Consider the following 13,351-nt stretch of genomic DNA (forward strand, 5'->3'; position numbering starts at 1 on the left):
CTAAGAGACGGGAAGTAAATGTTGATAAGTATGTGGACACATTGATTTCCTTGCACATGGTTGTTGTAAATGTAAAGTGGTACCAGTGATGCTGGAGAACCATTTGGTGGTTCCTCAAAAGATTAAAAATAGAATTACTCTACAGTCCTTGAATTATCCTGTTAGTTATTGACCCAAGAGAAATAAAATTGTATGTCTGCAAAATTAGTATATGTTTTTGAAAGTTTTGGGAACATTATTGATAACAGCAAAAAGTAACAACAAAACAAAACAAAAATCCTAAATTCACTGTATGAATAAATGAAAACAATCCTTTGTGATCTATCCAAATAATGGAATAATATCCTTTAATATAAAGAAATGAAGGTCCAGTGTTCCATTGTCAAGATATCTTTAAGACTTTCATCGGGAGCGCATCTTTTATTTAGAAGTAAAGAAGCACAATGCAATCTATTTGCACTTCGTGGAAGGACTTTATACCATTCTGTCTACGTATAATGTCGGGGGGCACTTAAAAAGAATGATGGACCTGTGACTGTTGTTAAGGGATTAAACTATTGTTAGGATGCAGGGGTAAACAGTGAGTGGGGTGAAGCAGGGGATGGAGGAGGGTGGAAGTAGAATTCCCTGAGCCTAAGGAACTGTATCATGCAAAGTAGAGAATTTTTAAAAAAGGAAAAAAATAATGAAGGGTGGAAGCATCCTAGAACCTGGTGAAACTTTACAAAATTAGGGTAACTTCAAGATAATATGATATTGTTTATTTTAAAAGCCCAGAATAAGAATAATTCAGAGGTTGAATATAGATTAGGAGGAAGCATAAAGGATATGCAAGAAGGATGAACAATTTCTAATGCTTGAAGTTACTTTTTGAGTTTCTGACAACACTTTTCTTCTCTGAGCTACTTAGTTATTTGAAGCTCACAATGACAGAGAAGAGAGCTAGCATCCCTCTGCTGCTTCATTCTCCAAAGGGCTATAATGGCTGGGACTATGTCAGTTACGGCCAGGAGGCAGGAACTCCATTAAGGTCTCCCAAATGGCTGGCAGGCACCCAAATGCTGGGGTCACCTTCTTCTCCTTTCCTATGGCATTAACAGGAAGCTGGTATGGAAGCATAGTAGTCAGCTGTGAAGTCAACATTTCAAAACAGCATGCAGGTGATGGAACTGGTCCATTAACTCACCATGCTACATTGTTGGCCCTTCACCACCCTAAAATTAGGTTGCAGTAATGGATGTAAAATTTCATGAATATACTGAAAAGATTTAAGTGTCAAATGGATGGATTATAGAGCTTGTCAAATATTTCTCACTTACACTGTAGCAAAAATTTGCATGGTCTTTTTGATCTATTTGAGTAAAGTTATGTAAGTTCCCTTCCTTGAGGAGACGCCTTTGTTAAGACAAACTGCAAATTTTGAATAACATTTTAAAGAAAGAAAATATAAACTGGTGAGCCGAGATATTTGAAATGCACTATATTACCAAAAGATGGAAATGAAATTAGATGTGCTATTTGAGTGAAATGCAGAGAAGCTGTTTTGTCCCATACCCTTACACACAGGAATCTTCAGATTGTTCTACATATCTACAGAAAAATATATCTGGGTCATTCATTCATCACTTCATCATACATTTATGCATCCGTCAGTTCATCCAAACCTCTTTAGATCCACTTTATACGCATTGAAGAACCTGTTAGCTCAAAGAAAAAGCTCTGAAAAGAAGTGGTTCATGCATTCAGGAAAAATAAAAACAAAACCAGCTTAGCACTCAAATACACGAGAATACACTTAGAATAGAAAGCAGGATTCTGGCAATTTGATGGAAGGCCTAGGAGCTTGGAATATCATTGTAAAACAACCATTGCTATTTCGACGGCTATCGTCCATGCTGAAAGTCTTCTGTGTTTAAAATGTGATAGACATTGCAGCCAGATACGCTGAAAGGCTTAAAAGTGTTATGTAGATATGCAGGCTATTTTGCACCATTTGTCGAATTAAGATGCTTAGAAAACAACCTAACCTTTGCAATAGTGATTGGGTTACTAAAACAGATGGAGATTTGTCAACCGAATTCACGAGCACTTATATTGTTGACCTTTAACAAAAGACCAGAAGCCAATCAGGCCTTTTGTGCCACTTTCTTCCATTTGGCATGGATTAGTTTTTATTTTAGTATCTGGCAGCAAATATACTGGTCATCTCTTGCTGAATATGAAATCTAAAAGCAAAATACTTCGGTTTATTGGAAAGAAATTCTCCTCCAGTTGTAACTTTACTCCATGCTTTTTCACCTTATTAAAGAAGGTAAAATTTTTCTTATATACAAATAGGGAATGAATAAAATATCTCTGCTGTCTTGGGGTTTTTTTGATATGTTTACACTGCGTAATCTTTGGTAGAAGTCAGAAACAAGGCTTCCTTGATAATATGCCATACTGCAGTTCATTTAACTGTTAAATCATTGGGTTGATTACAAATACAACCAGGCTGAGCTTATTAATTACTTTTATGCATAATAAAGTTTACGATGTACAATGTAATCCTTTGGGTAACAAAAAAATCAATTGCATTCTCTATTTTATTTGTGCAATAATTATTTCTAAATTTTTTTAGGCACATCATCACTACGTTCTGGTTGTTTTTTTGTTTTGTTTTCATTTTCAATTTTTGGATCGGCATAACTTTTTACAAAGGGACTTTTATTGGAGAACAGATGCTGAAAATACACAGCTGATACCCTATATAAAGATTTATGTTATGATAACCTGTGAAAGGCACGAGATTGAAATGTGATCCTTTCTTCGTTATAAATGGCATACTAAATACATATATTTGACTTAATTCTGATCTTTATGTAGAGCAGAAAAAAACATTTCCTTGATATAGTTAGTATACTGCTAGATTCTAAACAAACAAACCAAAAGCCAAAGCATGAAAATAGAAAACTCTGTGAGTTCTCTACCTTGACTTGAAATCCAGAGTTTATGAAATTGTGTCCATAAGCCACCTATGTGGTAATTACTGGCGATGCTTCTTAGCAAGGGATATGGATAAAGGCTTTTCCTACTTGACTGAGGACACTTCATTCTAGCCACACTTTCCAGTATTCTCATGCATGCTCTTCTTGTTAATCACACTTCCAGATATTCTTGTTCACCCAAGTCTGAGTAATTGTAAATTCATTCTTCAGAACTTGATCAGAGCTGAATGATCTTTAAAAAGCTTGCTGTGGCAGAAATCTCACGATTCCAGAGGTTATTTTCAGGGCTACTGTTACAATTACAGTCTTTCATCCAGACTTCTATAATTCTGCAGGCAATGTCTACTTACTTCCAAATTTAGTTAAATTTGGTCATTTACACTCCTGCCATTCTTTCACAAAACTGGTAGAATAAATAGTTTATCCTTACCAGATCTTAGATTACTTTTAATCTTGGCTCTAACATCTATGTGGTAAAACAGTATATTTTAGAATTATCCAACTGTAAGTTAGATGCAAACTTGGAAATACCTCAGTAGCAATAACATGTTCCACTACGTAACGTATTCTATAAATACATGATAGTAAAACTTTGTTGGCAGTCTAAGAATTTTGGTTAAAAATGTGACATCAACAAGGTTAGCAGAGGAAAAGAGATGGAACCAAAATCTTGTCTAGGATTCACAAAAATCTAAGGAGAGGGACAGATGGAAAACATGAGAAGACAGCAATGAATCTGAGTTACAGCAGAAACATTAATAATTAAAAATCAGAACAACTCGATATTATCATTGTTCAATCTTTTCCATTGCTTAATCATTTTCACTTAAATGATCTGAGCCTGGGGAGAATTATAGAAGCTAGAACAGATAAGAATAGTTGTTCATTTTGTTTTACTTATTTTTTATTTATGATTACTATTTCATCCTTGTGACTAACAACAGGCCTATAAACAATAAATAAGAAAAGTATTGTTGTGCAGCGTGTTAAGTCTTTGGAATGGTTGTGATGCAATGAAACAGCCTGTTCACGTCTGCCTGTTTTGGATTTAGACTCCTGCTTATGTACCTAACAGGAATCGGCATGTGTTCAAGTGGCTTGGACCCCTGAGGGAGATTTGGAAGTGTTCTGAGTTCCTGGTTTAGGTCTTGACCAACCCTACGTTTTGCACTTCCTGCTATTTCATCCTACGAGGCAACTTTTGATGGAGTTTCCACTGTTCACATGGGAGACTTGGCTAGAGTTCTGGACTCCATGTTCCTAACTGACCACTTCTGGCTGTTGCTTTTATGGAGTGACGCAGTTGTTGAGAGATCTATCCCCACCCTCCCTGTCCCATACCAAACTCAATCACTACACTTTTCAAGTAGAAGAAAATGAACTTTTAAAGGAGAAATAAATCAAGTAGCATTTGTGATGACACTATGTTGCGGATGATAGCCTCCCCAAACGGTAGAACTTGCTAAGTCACCAAATGAGATTGAGAGAGCAAAGGTCTATTTAATTTTGTCATAAAACAGCATATTGCAATGTGAGTTTCATAAAATTTGATTTCCTGCTTGACATTTTCAAGCATTCTAAGGATGGTTTACTCAGTGTTTTGATTATAAAACCTTCCTGGCATTCACTTTCCTTGGGTTTTGTCACTTCCTAAATGTCTCCCAAAGATGCTGTATCAGCAAGAAAAAGGCAATTTCCTGATTCTGAAACCAGCATAAGTAATTTTTCCCTTATAATTAAAGGAGTGAAAGGCATGATCATTAAATCAATTTTTGCATTTATTATTTTTTAAGATTTGTTTCTTTGAATGGCAGAATGACAGGAAAAGAGGTAAAGAGAGAGGAAGAGAGAAAAGAGAGAGAGAGAGAGAGAAGAGAGAGAATTTGTCTTCTGGTTCATTCTCCCAAGTGGCTGCATCAGCCAGTTAGTTGATCCAGGGCAGACTAAAGCTGGGAACCAGGATTTCCGTCTTGTTTTCTTACATGGGTTGCAGGGATCCAGTTACTTGGGTCATTCTGTACTGCATTCCCAGATGCAATATTGAAGGAGATTTGGAAGCATAGTAGCAAGCACTGGAACCAGGGCTCTGACATGGAATGCCAGCATCAAAAGTCATGACTTAACCGGCTCTACACAATGCCAGCCCCAGACATGCTAATTTCTGTGAAATCTAAAGAACCATTGTCTTTGTTGCTGCTACTTCTTATCTGTGTCTCCCTAGCTCCCACCTTCAAGGCACTGTTGTTGGTGCATGAATCTTATTTCAGGCTCTGAATTTGAGCTCAATTAGATTGCCCCTAAGCTACTTTATGCAACAGCAGGTATTCATGTGTGTACATTGAGTGAATGTACCTAAATTATTTACTTATGCATGGTTTCTTTCATCAACCTGGATACAGTTTTACAGTGATGGAAAATGAAGATATTATCGTTTGTGACTCAGCTTGTTGTAATGTGTACCTTTAGAGCAACTATTTTTTTATCATCTGGGAATTTGGTAAAAATTCTAATCTGGCCTCTCTGTAGAGTTACTGAATCAGAAAATTTTGTAGTGTAGTCCTGAAATTGTCACTTCAATTAACTTTCCAGAAACAGCATGAACAATGATATTTGAGAACCATAGCTTTAAGAGAGGAGAATTCAGATCTAGGTAAAGGCAAGGTTATATAATATTAAAGCAGGATGGTATTACTCACTTAAGGAAGCCTACTTTCCTTTAGGAAAGTTTATTTTAAAACAAATGAAAATATCTTACTCTCCATTAGTCATACCCCATTATTCTTCATTAAAGTGTTTTCTAAAAATTAATTATTTTCCATTAGTTAGCATTGAAATAGATTTTATACATTATTATTTTTAATGTTTATTATCATAATTCAGAAAAAGTTAGGAAAACAAATTTTGGTGAACATCTTCAAATATAATGGTATAGGAATTTTAGCATGTCCTTGGCACAAAGAAGAACTTCATTTCACCTTAAGAATCGTACGTTCATTAAGTTATGTCATCTATAAAAAGTCATTTACATACTTTAATTCATCAAAAATTTTAATTGCTAGATTTTTTTCTCTGACCTCACCATGCATTCAACTCTATCAAATTATTAATTTACTTAGAATGTTAAGCTTCCCCTTCCTAACATTAATGTTGAGATATGTAATTCAACAAAATGATGTATTATTCCCAGCACATAAAGTGTATTTTCTGTTTAACAGTACACTCAGTGACAAAATAAATTAAAAAGAGCTATTAAATGAGAATGATTGAACATATAGATGGGAAAAGAAATGATGATTTCTGCAATCAGAAAAAGCTATGTTGCTATTTTAAGCCCTTTTTCAGCAATCCCTGATCCCAAATATTGAGAAAAATCTCATACTTTTATAAATCTTTCCTTCAAAAAATCTGTTGAGCCCTCAGCATGATGGAAACGTTAGAACCTATCTTAAACTATTCATTCACTTTGTTATTGCTTTAGGAAATAACTTCCTAATCAATACATTGTAGGTTTTTTTCCTTTGTTTCATGTTGGTATACAGAGGGCATCCCACTGGTTATAGTTAAGCAAATAGCTATTTCTCACATTGATAAATGCTAGACTGGTGGTTACATAAATGAGCTTGCAAGCAGCCAGCAATCCTCCCTGGAGCTCTGTATTTAGGTCTCTGGCCCAGATTTTCTCAAACTTTAGGCTGCCGTATATTTAGAGTAGAATACAAATGAGTTTCAGAGGAACATAAATTTTCTAAAATTGTTCCACACTGAAAAAAATTCAAATGTTTATCTGTAAAGATTTCCTTTCATCATTTGTGAGTCATTTTCAATCAACATGAATTCTGTTCATGATGCAATATAAAAGTTCCATTTTATTGTTACCAAGCTCAGTTTTTAGGTCATTTTAGTGGGTATATCTATTATTAATAATAATTTTGTTTTAGTTGCAGGAGTTTTATAAAATGTCTTGAGACATGTAATATTGTATAATAACAGTAGTGGGGAGTAGTTCTATATTTCAGGCTTCTTACTCTTAGTGGGGAGTCGTTGTGTGTTTTTGTTATTTCATTTCCATATTATCTTGGACTGCTTGTTATGTGCCCATTCAAAATAACCTGGTAGATCATTCCTGCTCTTTTGGTTAGTTCATTTCATTAAAGGGAATTAATAATAATGTGCAAATTGGAGGCTTATGCACTATTTTGAACAAAGATGCTAAGTATTATATGTGAGTCAAATGTATTGGTTTAAGCATGATTGAGCTGAAATGTACAACCAACCACAAATATAGAAACAGCAGAAAAATATAAATACAAAATATAAAAACTAACAACCATTAAACAGTGGTTTTAATGCATGATTTTGATGAACTTAAAAAATGTTCTCTGAAAATTCCTGTATACTCAAAGCCTAAGAATTTGACTTTATGTAATATAGGTCTTTGCGAATATGAGTTAAGGTGACATCATACTGTTTGAGGGGTTCCCTGTGAAGGACAGTGAAGACAAAGACTTAGCAGAAGAAAACTATGAGATTTATTTCACTCCAAATTTTTGTACTATATGTGAATATCTATCTATGTACCTATCTGTCTCATGCCCCTACTATTTGAAATGAATTCATACTGTAAGCTTGCATTGTCTGTATCTTTGATGGTGGCATCCCGTATGAATGCTGGTTCAAGTCCTGATTGTTCCTTTGCCCTTCCAGAGCATTGTTGATGTATTTGAAAGAAGAGCAGATGATGGACCAAGTGCTTGAGTCCTTATCACACAGTGGGAGACCAGGATGGAGCTCCTGGCAAAAGCCTGGCTTAGCTCTGGTTGTTGTGGCCCTTTGGATACTGAACCAGTGCATGAGAGCGCTCTCTCGCTCTCTATCTCTGTCTATCTCTGACTTTCGGAACATTTGTAATCATTAAACATAACTGAACACATTCTGTAAGATACATTGTGATGAGGTACGTTTGATGATGCTGTCAGTTGCTGATTTTGCATTGTTTAAAGCCTGTGTTTTGTTTCATATTAAAATATATTTGAAATGTCCTTGATTAAAAAAACATTAAAATGAATATATAAACCAGGGTCAAATGTATAACCATCAAAAAAATATTCCCCTTTCATCCAGTTTCCTTTTTTCGTATGGAAGACCCCTGTGTTACAGCTTTGCAGGATTTCCATACCTGCTAACTCCCCATCTCCATTTTGAGACTCCTCTCTCAATATCTTTCTCCAACAGCTGTGTGTTTGAACAAGCTACAGATTATTTCAATAATCACTCAAAATAGGGATGGCAGAGGAATGGCACCCCTCTGCGTTATTGATGGAATAGGAGGGAGTTGTCAGTTTTATACTTTTTTTTTAAAGGAAAAACAGGACCTGATGCAGTAGCCTCACGGCTAAAACCCTCATCTGTCGTGCACCAGGATCCTGTGTGGGTTGGCACAGCTTCAAGTTCCAGCTGTTCCACTTCCCTTCCAGCTCTCTGTGTGTGGCCTGGGAAAACAGTCAAGGATAATCCAAAGCCTTGGACGCTGCGCCTGCATAGGAGACCTGGAAGAGGTTCCTGGCTCTTGGCTTCAGATAGGCTCAGCTCTGGCCATTGTGGCTACTTGGGAAGTAAACCAGCAGATGGCAGGTCTTGTTTTGTCTTGTTTTTTCTTTTCTTTTCTTTTCTTGTCTTTTCTTTTCTTTTCTTTTTTCTTGTCTTGTCTTGTCTTCCTTCCTTCCTTCCTTCTTTCCTTCCTTCCTTCCTTCGTTTCTGACTTTCCATTATAAAATAAAACAAATCATAAAAAGAAAATTCACATGCTGCCTAGTCCTAACTCTGTGCCCAAGACTTCATGGTCACGTTCTCACTGGCAATGTCTACCTCATTCTTTCGGCTGTTCATAGTTAAGTTTTTGCACCTGCCATATCAGACACTCCCTATGATGTTCTGGTGTCCCGCAGTACTTAACTATATTTGTATACATGGTCTTTGCAAATGCAATTAGTTAAAGTGACTTCTGGCTGATTAGGATGACCCTTAGGAAGGACACGTGAGGACACAGACAGATTGCTGAAGGAGGTTATATACCAACAGAGCATCTACAAGCAACACAGGAGCTTGCAAAGCAAAGCAGACAATTTTGTTAAGTTTACATGACTTTTTATATCAAGCAAGTTTGTTTTTATTGAGTGGCAAACTTTGATATGGATATACCACAGTTTGTTTAGCCACTCAGTTTTTTAAGACATAATTAGCTTACTTACAGTGCTTGACTATTAGAAATAATATTATTATGAATAAATGTATACAGCACTAGAGTAGTGCTACATTTTTACTTCATTGAAATAAATTATCATTGCATCATGGTTGTATATCATAATGTTTATCTTAAGAGAAACTGACAAAATGTTTTCCTGAATTACTGCATCCTTTTACTGTCCCATCAACAGCATATAACGGTTTTGTTTCCCCAAAGTCTGAACACTGTGTTATATTTTTATTAGGTTTGACAATGTTCAATTATTCTAACAGATGTGTTACAAGCTCCTATTGTCTTACTTTACATTTTGCTAAGAACTAGAGATGTCAAAAGCATTATGAACTTATTATTACTCTAAATTATTTATTAGTGACTATGATAGGGTGAGCAGAGCCAAATATTTTTTTCATGATTCTGTAATGAGAGCCACCTTCAGAGGACATATACCCAGTAATGTAAGGGGATCCCACTAAACTCAACTCCTACATGTTCTACTTTCATCTGTTGGTGCCACCCTGAAGACCAAACATTTAACATATGAGCCTTGGAGAAACGTTCAGAAATTCAGACACATTTTGGAACCATAGCAATTTTCTTTAGTGAAATGTCAATTCGTATCTTTTGCCCACTTAGTTATCAAATCGCTTAATTATTATCAATCACTGTGAGTTCCCTGTGTGATGTCGATATCAGTGATTTAAACATAGTTTCTTCCAATTATCCCATTTCCATTTTTGCTTTCTAATCCAGGTTTTTATTGAAATAAGGAATTTAATTTAATAATGCTATTTTTAAAAATGTATTTGTTTATTTGAAAGTCAGAGTAACAGAGAGGGAGACACACAAGGAGGAAGATCTTCAATCTACTGGTGCAGTCCCTAAATGGCTACAATGGCCAGGACTGAGCCAGGTTTGCATATGGAGCCAGGGGCTTCATCGTGGTGTCCTATGTGAGTGTCAGGGACCCAAATGCTGTCTTGTGCTGTTTCTCACAGATAATTAGCAGGAGCTGAATCAGAAGCAGAGACAACACATGAACTGGTTATATATGGGATGTCATTGTTGCTGGCAATGACTGCACACTATGCCAAAGATGCTTGCCTTTTGATGATGTCGTTTAAAATGTATTTCTCTTTTCTACATGTTATTTCGGTTTTATTGACAAGAAACTTTTAACCCTAAATCCTAAGGATTTTTTTCCCTCAAATTTGGTTCTAAACATTTTTAGATGAAAATTTTGCATTTTACTTTGTGTTCCATACCGATGTTTTATATATGATGCAAAGTTTAATTAGAACTAAACATTTTTACTTATTGATAATGATAGTTTTTATACCACTTAATGTACCTTTAAATAAATGTTTTTGATGTTTTGTCAAACTTCCCTACTAATACCATGTAGACCCATTTCTGGAGTATCTGTCTGCTATTTTTGATAGATCTGTGTCAATATTTCTAGCAATAACTACAGTCTTGATTGGTATATAAAGTTTCTTAACACTGAGTGGAATAATTCCTCCAACTTCATCCTTCTGTTCTGTATTTTATTAGCTATTCTTATTCCTTTCCCATTCCACAAAGACTTTGGATACTTTGCTGTATATTTACTTTTAAAAATGGTAGAATTTGCCATGTTGAGTGTTCCGATCCATGGACAATATGCAGCCTTATTTAGATTTTTTTTAACTTTTTCTATGTAGTCCTTTACAGTTTCAGTATAGGACTCTCATGTAAGCTTTATTAGAGTCACACCTGAATTTTCTTTTGGCGTCTCTAAGCGCTGATTTAGTGTGTTTTCTGTTTCTGTGTGCTTTTTACGAATGTGCAAAATCACAGTATTTGTACTTTATTTTAAATATTTTATATTAAATAGGTACACATTTTATGGGATATAGTTTTCAGCATATATATTCAACTTATACCTATCATATTTGGCAAACAGCAGTTCTGATTTCTTATTTTTATTATTTTTGTATGTTTGTTCGTAGCCTTCTAGTCCCCGTCTTCTGCTCTTCACACAGAGTATAATACATTATAGTACATGATAGTTACAGACTGGGCTGTGAATATTTAGGAGTCATTACTTTCACTGTGTTCTCCTACCTCTCCCAGTTCTCTGTACACCATAAATTCAGTTTTCTTAAGATCTATAGGGTTAAACATGTCTATAGGGTTAATGGAATACTCTACTTTGTCTAAATTGAATGTTGTAAGTATTTGTTCCAGGAGTTTGCCAACTTTTGTGTAATTTGTAACATGTATATATAGAGAGCTATTCATAGTCATGTTGAATAAATCTCTAGATACTTGTTGTTTGTGATGATGTTCCTTCCTCTATGACTATTATAATTATGTTATATATTTTCCAATTATTTTTCTTTGTCAGTCTTCTTCAGATGTTTTTATTTTATTGATATTTAAATTTTTAATTTCATCATTTTATGGTGTATTATTTTTCCTGAGCATTTACCTCATTTTACTTTTTCTAATTTCTTGAGATATAATCTTACGTTATTTGAAATTTCCTTTCTTATGCTTTAAAAATTTCACATGTATCACTTCTTAGCTATATGTCATAAGTTTTATGTCTGTGTTCAGATTTATTCAGTTTGACCCTCAGTTATTGTGAAGTATGTGCTTTGTTTTCAGGTATTTAGGGATTTATTTGGTATTATTCTATCACTGACATATAGTTTGACTCAGTTCTGACCAAAGAACATGCTTTATATGATTTAAATTTTTTGTGTTTTGCATTTTAAAATATGATTTAATACTGAATTATGATTTGCTTTAGGTGTGTATTGCACACTTAAATATATTATGAAGCTATTAAGCAGGTTATGATATATGTATTGATTCAACACTTTTGTTTGACAGTTTTGAGAGTTTAATATTTTGTCTTTTCAGTTGAAATGTAATTTTAGATACATTAATTCTAATGTTTTTCTTTGTTTTACAGTTCTGCTGGTTGACAAATATGCACTTAGACATAAATCATAATTTTTCTTATCATGAAGGCTATCTGTGATACAGGCAATTTTCTGAAGTTGGCTTTTATTTCTGTTAAATATTTATAATTACTTATCTGGAAGACAAAATGATAGGTAGAGTGGGGTAGAGAAAACAAAGAATAAAGGAACAAGCTAGGGAAGAAAGGAAGGAAGGAAGGAAGGAAGGAAGGAAGGGAGAGAAAAGGAGAGATTAAAGAAACACAGAGAGAGAGAGATTGAAGAAAGAGCCAGAGAGAGAGAGGGAGAGAGAGAAGGTTGGGGGGGGGGTGAAAAGCAAAGAAACAAAGAAGAAAAGATGCATTGGCGCTCTCCTCCCAGCCCCCATGGCTGCAACATTTGAGGCTGGGTCTGTCTGAGGTCGAGATCCAAGAGCCACAGCTTGCTCACCTGTGTGGATGTCATGGGTCCAGGCAGGGATCTGGATCCGAAACAGAACTGCAGTCCTGGAACAAGAGGCTAACACAGAGTGCTGACGTCACAAGGGTGGCCTATTTGCTGCATCACTGAACTGCCATGATTTCATCTGTTATTGCTGTAGCAACTTACGTTTTTATTTGTTTAATACTTTCATAGCATATTAGTTTCACTGCTTGCTTACCTACATTGTTATATTTAAAGTACTTTGTAGTCAAGACATTGTTTTCTACCTTTATTCTATTTTTAATTTATGCTATCTATCTTTCTCTTCTGCTTGGTATATTTAGGCATTTATGTTTAATATCAAAATGATATTTTAAAGGTTAAGCTTGTTCTGTAATATTAATTTGAGTGATTTTTTTCTTAATTTTTCATGTTCATATTCATTTTTCTATCTTCCTGTGGGTTCCTTCAGCAATTTTAAGAGCTTAAATTTGAAAAGATACTTGAGTACATCTTTTTCAATATAATTGTAGTGGTTGTTATAAGTTGTAGCCTTGGGAGTCATGCAACACATACACACACACACACACACACGCACATATATACCCCTACCAATTTCAGTTTCACATTTTATCAATTCATATGAAAAATATAATTTTTCTTACCCATTATACCTCTTACAGTCTCTCCTTAATAATGAAACGATTATGTTTAGTGAAATAAGCCAGTCCCCAAAAGGCAAATATTAT

Source organism: Ochotona princeps, chromosome 9, assembly GCF_030435755.1.
Source record: "Ochotona princeps isolate mOchPri1 chromosome 9, mOchPri1.hap1, whole genome shotgun sequence".
NCBI classification, from domain to species: Eukaryota; Metazoa; Chordata; class Mammalia; order Lagomorpha; family Ochotonidae; genus Ochotona; species Ochotona princeps.